The sequence below is a fragment of the Dendrobates tinctorius genome, unplaced genomic scaffold (assembly GCF_039654945.1).
Source record: "Dendrobates tinctorius isolate UK_male_01 unplaced genomic scaffold, ASM3965494v1 ptg000251l, whole genome shotgun sequence".
In the NCBI taxonomy this organism is placed as follows: Eukaryota; Metazoa; Chordata; class Amphibia; order Anura; family Dendrobatidae; genus Dendrobates; species Dendrobates tinctorius.
In genome coordinates this window covers 8,455,792-8,465,383 of record NW_027361918.1, presented here as the reverse complement: position 1 = coordinate 8,465,383, position 9,592 = coordinate 8,455,792, and positions in this window count along the sequence as shown.

The window sequence follows — 9,592 nt, the reverse complement described above, 5'->3', positions numbered from 1 at the left end:
TATATACACACCGACTGTACACCGGAGATATATACACACCGACTGTACACCGGAGATATATACACACACCGACTGTACACCGGAGATATATACACACACCGACTGTACACCGGAGATATATATATACACCGACTGTACACCGGAGATATATATATACACCGACTGTACACCGGAGATATATATATACACCGACTGTACACCGGAGATATATACACACCGACTGTACACCGGAGATATATACACACCGACTGTACACCGGAGATATATACACACCGACTGTACACCGGAGATATATATACACACCGACTGTACACCGGAGATATATACACACCGACTGTACACCGGAGATATATACACACCGACTGTACACCGGAGATATATACACACCGACTGTACACCGGAGATATATACACACCGACTGTACACCGGAGATATATACACACCGACTGTACACCGGAGATATATACACACCGACTGTACACCGGAGATATATATATATATATATACACCGACTGTACACCGGAGATATATACACACCGACTGTACACCGGAGATATATATATACACACACCGACTGTACACCGGAGATATATATATACACACACCGACTGTACACCGGAGATATATACACACCGACTGTACATCGGAGATGTATACACACCGACTGTACACCGGAGATATATATATATATACACCGACTGTACACCGGAGATATATACACACCGACTGTACACCGGAGATATATACACACCGACTGTACACCGGAGATATATATATATATACACCGACTGTACACCGGAGATATATACACACCGACTGTACACAGGAGATATATACACACCGACTACACAGGAGATATATATATATATATATATATACACCGACTGTACACCGGAGATATATACACACACCGACTGTACACCGGAGATATATATATATATACACCGACTGTACACCGGAGATATACACACACCGAATGTACACCGGAGATATATACACACACCGACTGTACACCGGAGATATATACACACCGACTGTACACCGGAGATATATACACACACCGACTGTACACCGGAGATATATTTATATATACACCGACTGTACACCGGAGATATATACACACCGACTGTACACCGGAGATATATACACACCGACTGTACACCGGAGATATATATATATATATACACACCGAATGTACACCGGAGATATACACACACCGAATGTACACTGGAGATATATACACACACCGAATGTACACCGGAGATATATACACACACCGACTGTACACCGGAGATATATACACACACCGACTGTACACCGGAGATATATACACACACCGACTGTACACCGGAGATATATATATATATACACCGACTGTACACCGGAGATATATACACACCGACTGTACACCGGAGATATATACACACCGACTGTACACCGGAGATATATACACACACCGACTGTACACCGGAGATATATATATATATACACCGACTGTATACCGGAGATATATACACACCGACTGTACACCGGAGATATATACACACCGACTGTACACCGGAGATATATACACACCGACTGTACACCGGAGATATATATATACACACACCGAATGTACACCGGAGATATACACACACCGAATGTACACCGGAGATATATACACACACCGACTGTACACCGGAGATATATACACACCGACTGTACACCGGAGATATATACACACACCGACTGTACACCGGAGATATATACACACACCGACTGTACACCGGAGATATATATATATATACACCGACTGTACACCGGAGATATATACACACCGACTGTACACCGGAGATATATACACACCGACTGTACACCGGAGATATATATACACACCGACTGTACACCGGAGATATATACACACCGACTGTACACCGGAGATATATACACACCGACTGTACACCGGAGATATATACACACCGACTGTACACCGGAGATATATATATATATATATATACACCGACTGTACACCGGAGATATATATATATATATACACCGACTGTACACCGGAGATATATACACACCGACTGTACACCGGAGATATATACACACACCGACTGTACACCGGAGATATATACACACACCGACTGTACACCGGAGATATATACACACCGACTGTACACCGGAGATATATACACACCGACTGTACACCGGAGATATATACACACCGACTGTACACCGGAGATATATACACACACCGAATGTACACCGGAGATATATACACACACCGACTGTACACCGGAGATATATACACACCGACTGTACACCGGAGATATATACACACCGACTGTACACCGGAGATATATATATATATATACACCGACTGTACACCGGAGATATATACACACCGACTGTACACCGGAGATATATATATACACACACCGACTGTACACCGGAGATATATATATACACACACCGACTGTACACCGGAGATATATACACACCGACTGTACACCGGAGATATATACACACCGACTGTACACCGGAGATATATATATATATATATATACACCGACTGTACACCGGAGATATATACACACCGACTGTACACCGGAGATATATATATACACCGACTGTACACCGGAGATATATACACACCGACTGTACACAGGAGATATATATATATATATACACACCGACTGTACACAGGAGATATATATATATATACACACCGACTGTACACAGGAGATATATATATATATATATATATACACACCGACTGTACACAGGAGATATATATACACACAGACTGTACACCGGAGATATATATATACACCAACTGTACACCGGAGATATATATATATATATATATATATATATATATACACCGACTGTACACCGGAGATATATACACACCGACTGTACACCGGAGATATATACACACCGACTGTAGACAGGAGATATATACACACCGACTGTACACAGGAGATATATACACACCAACTGTACACAGGAGATATATACACACCAACTGTACACCGGAGATATATATATATATATACACACCGACTGTACACCGGAGATATATATACACACCGACTGTACACCGGAGATATATATATATACACCGACTGTACACAGGAGAAATATATATATATATACACCGACTGTACACCGGAGATATATACACACCGACTGTACACAGGAGATATATACACACCGACTGTACACAGGAGATATATATACACACCGACTGTACACCGGAGATATATACACACCGACTGTACACAGGAGATATATACACACCGACTGTACACCGGAGATATATATACACACACCGACTGTACACAGGAGATATATATACACACACCGACTGTACACAGGAGATATATATATACACACCGACTGTACACAGGAGATATATATATACACACCGACTGTACACAGGAGATATATACACACCGACTGTACACAGGAGATAGATATATACACACACCGACTGTACACAGGAGATATATACACACACTGACTGTACACCGGATATATATATATATATATATATATATATATACACCGACTGTACACCGGATATATACACACACCGACTGTACACAGGAGATATACACACACACCGACTGTACACAGGAGATATATATATACACACCGACTATACACAGGAGATATATACACACACCGACTGTACACAGGAGATATATATATATACACACACCGACTACACAGGAGATATATGCACACACTGACTGTACACCGGAGATATATATACACACACCGACTGTACACAGGAGATATATATATATATACACACCGACTGTACACAGGAGATATATACACACACCGACTGTACACAGGAGATATATATATATACACACACCGACTGTACGCAGGAGATATATACACACCGACTGTACACAGGAGATATATATATACACCGACTGTACACAGGAGATATATACACACCGACTGTACACAGGAGATATATATATACACACACCGACTGTAAACAGGAGATATATACACACCGACTGTACACCGGAGATATATACACACCGACTACACAGGAGATATATATATATATATATATATACACACACCGACTGTACACAGGAGATATATATACACACCGACTTTACACAGGAGATATATACACACCGACTGTACACAGGAGATATATATATACACCGACTGTACACAGGAGATATATACACACCGACTGCACACAGGAGATATATATATACACACACTGACTGTACACAGGAGATATATACACACCGACTGTACACAGGAGATATACACACACTGACTGTACACAGGAGATATATATACACACCGACTGTACACAGGAGATATATATATATACACACACCGACTGTACATAGGAGATATATATACACCGACTGTACACCGGAGATATATACACACCGACTGTACACCGGAGATATATACACACCGACTGTACACCGGAGATATACACACACCGACTGTACACAGGAGATATATATACACACCGACTGTACACAGGAGATATATATACACACCGACTGTACACAGGAGATATATATATACACCGACTGTACACCGGAGATATATACACACCGACTGTACACCGGATATATATACACACACCGACTACACCGGAGATATACACACACTGACTATACACAGGAGATATATGTATACACACACCGACTGTACACAGGAGATATATATATACACACACCGACTGTACACAGGAGATATATATATATATACACACACCGACTGTACACAGGATATATATACACACACTGACTGTACACAGGAGATATATACACACCGACTGTACACAGGAGAGATATATACACACACAGACTGTACACAGGAGATATATACACACACCGACTGTACACAGGAGATATATATACACACCGACTGTACACCGGAGATATATACACACACCGACTGTACACCGGAGATATATATACACACCGACTGTACACCGGAGATATATACACACCGACTGTACACCGGAGATATATACACACCGACTGTACACCGGAGATATATATACACACACCGACTGTACACCGGAGATATATATACACACACCGACTGTACACCGGAGATATATATATATATATATATATATATATATATACACCGACTGTACACCGGAGATATATACACACCGACTGTACACCGGAGATATATACACACACCGACTGTACACCGGAGATATATACACACACCGACTGTACACCGGAGATATATACACCGACTGTACACCGGAGATATATACACACCGACTGTACACCGGAGATATATACACACCGACTGTACACCGGAGATATATACACACCGACTGTACACTGGAGATATATATATACACACACCGACTGTACACCGGAGATATATACACACACCGACTGTACACCGGAGATATATATATACACACACCGACTGTACACCGGAGATATATATATACACACACCGACTGTACACCGGAGATATATACACACACCGACTGTACACCGGAGATATATACACACCGACTGTACACCGGAGATATATACACACCGACTGTACACCGGAGATATATATACACACACCGACTGTACACCGGAGATATATATACACACCGACTGTACACCGGAGATATATACACACCGACTGTACACCGGAGATATACACACACCGACTGTACACCGGAGATATATATACACACACCGACTGTACACCGGAGATATATATATATACACCGACTGTACACCGGAGATATATACACACCGACTGTACACCGGAGATATATACACACCGACTGTACACCGGAGATATATACACACACCGACTGTACACCGGAGATATATACACACACCGACTGTACACCGGAGATATATATATACACCGACTGTACACCGGAGATATATATATACACCGACTGTACACCGGAGATATATATATACACCGACTGTACACCGGAGATATATATATACACCGACTGTACACCGGAGATATATACACACCGACTGTACACCGGAGATATATACACACCGACTGTACACCGGAGATATATATACACACCGACTGTACACCGGAGATATATACACACCGACTGTACACCGGAGATATATACACACCGACTGTACACCGGAGATATATACACACCGACTGTACACCGGAGATATATACACACCGACTGTACACCGGAGATATATACACACCGACTGTACACCGGAGATATATATATATATACACCGACTGTACACCGGAGATATATACACACCGACTGTACACCGGAGATATATATATACACACACCGACTGTACACCGGAGATATATATATACACACACCGACTGTACACCGGAGATATATACACACCGACTGTACATCGGAGATGTATACACACCGACTGTACACCGGAGATATATATATATATACACCGACTGTACACCGGAGATATATACACACCGACTGTACACCGGAGATATATACACACCGACTGTACACCGGAGATATATATATATATACACCGACTGTACACCGGAGATATATACACACCGACTGTACACAGGAGATATATACACACCGACTACACAGGAGATATATATATATATATATATACACCGACTGTACACCGGAGATATATACACACACCGACTGTACACCGGAGATATATATATATATACACCGACTGTACACCGGAGATATACACACACCGAATGTACACCGGAGATATATACACACACCGACTGTACACCGGAGATATATACACACCGACTGTACACCGGAGATATATACACACACCGACTGTACACCGGAGATATATTTATATATACACCGACTGTACACCGGAGATATATACACACCGACTGTACACCGGAGATATATACACACCGACTGTACACCGGAGATATATATATATATACACCGAATGTACACCGGAGATATACACACACCGAATGTACACTGGAGATATATACACACACCGAATGTACACCGGAGATATATACACACACCGACTGTACACCGGAGATATATACACACACCGACTGTACACCGGAGATATATACACACACCGACTGTACACCGGAGATATATATATATATACACCGACTGTACACCGGAGATATATACACACCGACTGTACACCGGAGATATATACACACCGACTGTACACCGGAGATATATACACACACCGACTGTACACCGGAGATATATATATATATACACCGACTGTATACCGGAGATATATACACACCGACTGTACACCGGAGATATATACACACCGACTGTACACCGGAGATATATACACACCGACTGTACACCGGAGATATATATATACACACACCGAATGTACACCGGAGATATACACACACCGAATGTACACCGGAGATATATACACACACCGACTGTACACCGGAGATATATACACACCGACTGTACACCGGAGATATATACACACACCGACTGTACACCGGAGATATATACACACACCGACTGTACACCGGAGATATATATATATATATACACCGACTGTACACCGGAGATATATACACACCGACTGTACACCGGAGATATATACACACCGACTGTACACCGGAGATATATATACACACCGACTGTACACCGGAGATATATACACACCGACTGTACACCGGAGATATATACACACCGACTACACCGGAGATATATACACACCGACTGTACACCGGAGATATATATATATATATATATACACCGACTGTACACCGGAGATATATATATATATATACACCGACTGTACACCGGAGATATATACACACCGACTGTACACCGGAGATATATACACACACCGACTGTACACCGGAGATATATACACACACCGACTGTACACCGGAGATATATACACACCGACTGTACACCGGAGATATATACACACCGACTGTACACCGGAGATATATACACACCGACTGTACACCGGAGATATATACACACACCGACTGTACACCGGAGATATATACACACACCGAATGTACACCGGAGATATATACACACACCGACTGTACACCGGAGATATATACACACCGACTGTACACCGGAGATATATATATATATATATACACCGACTGTACACCGGAGATATATACACACCGACTGTACACCGGAGATATATATATACACACACCGACTGTACACCGGAGATATATATATACACACACCGACTGTACACCGGAGATATATACACACCGACTGTACACCGGAGATATATACACACCGACTGTACACCGGAGATATATATATATATATATATACACCGACTGTACACCGGAGATATATACACACCGACTGTACACCGGAGATATATATATACACCGACTGTACACCGGAGATATATACACACCGACTGTACACAGGAGATATATATATATATACACACCGACTGTACACAGGAGATATATATATATATACACACCGACTGTACACAGGAGATATATATATATATATATATATATACACACCGACTGTACACAGGAGATATATATACACACAGACTGTACACCGGAGATATATATATACACCAACTGTACACCGGAGATATATATATATATATATATATATATATATATATATACACCGACTGTACACCGGAGATATATACACACCGACTGTACACCGGAGATATATACACACCGACTGTACACAGGAGATATATACACACCGGCTGTACACAGGAGATATATACACACCAACTGTACACAGGAGATATATACACACCAACTGTACACCGGAGATATATATATATATATACACACCGACTGTACACCGGAGATATATATACACACCGACTGTACACCGGAGATATATATATATACACCGACTGTACACAGGAGAAATATATATATATATACACCGACTGTACACCGGAGATATATACACACCGACTGTACACAGGAGATATATACACACCGACTGTACACAGGAGATATATATACACACCGACTGTACACCGGAGATATATACACACCGACTGTACACAGGAGATATATACACACCGACTGTACACCGGAGATATATATACACACACCGACTGTACACAGGAGATATATATACACACACCGACTGTACACAGGAGATATATATATACACACCGACTGTACACAGGAGATATATATATACACACCGACTGTACACAGGAGATATATACACACCGACTGTACACAGGAGATAGATATATACACACACCGACTGTACACAGGAGATATATACACACACTGACTGTACACCGGATATATATATATATATATATATATATATATACACACCGACTGTACACCGGATATATACACACACCGACTGTACACAGGAGATATATACACACACCGACTGTACACAGGAGATATATATATACACACCGACTATACACAGGAGATATATACACACACCGACTGTACACAGGAGATATATATATATACACACACCGACTACACAGGAGATATATGCACACACTGACTGTACACCGGAGATATATATACACACACCGACTGTACACAGGAGATATATATATATACACACCGACTGTACACAGGAGATATATACACACACCGACTGTACACAGGAGATATATATATATACACA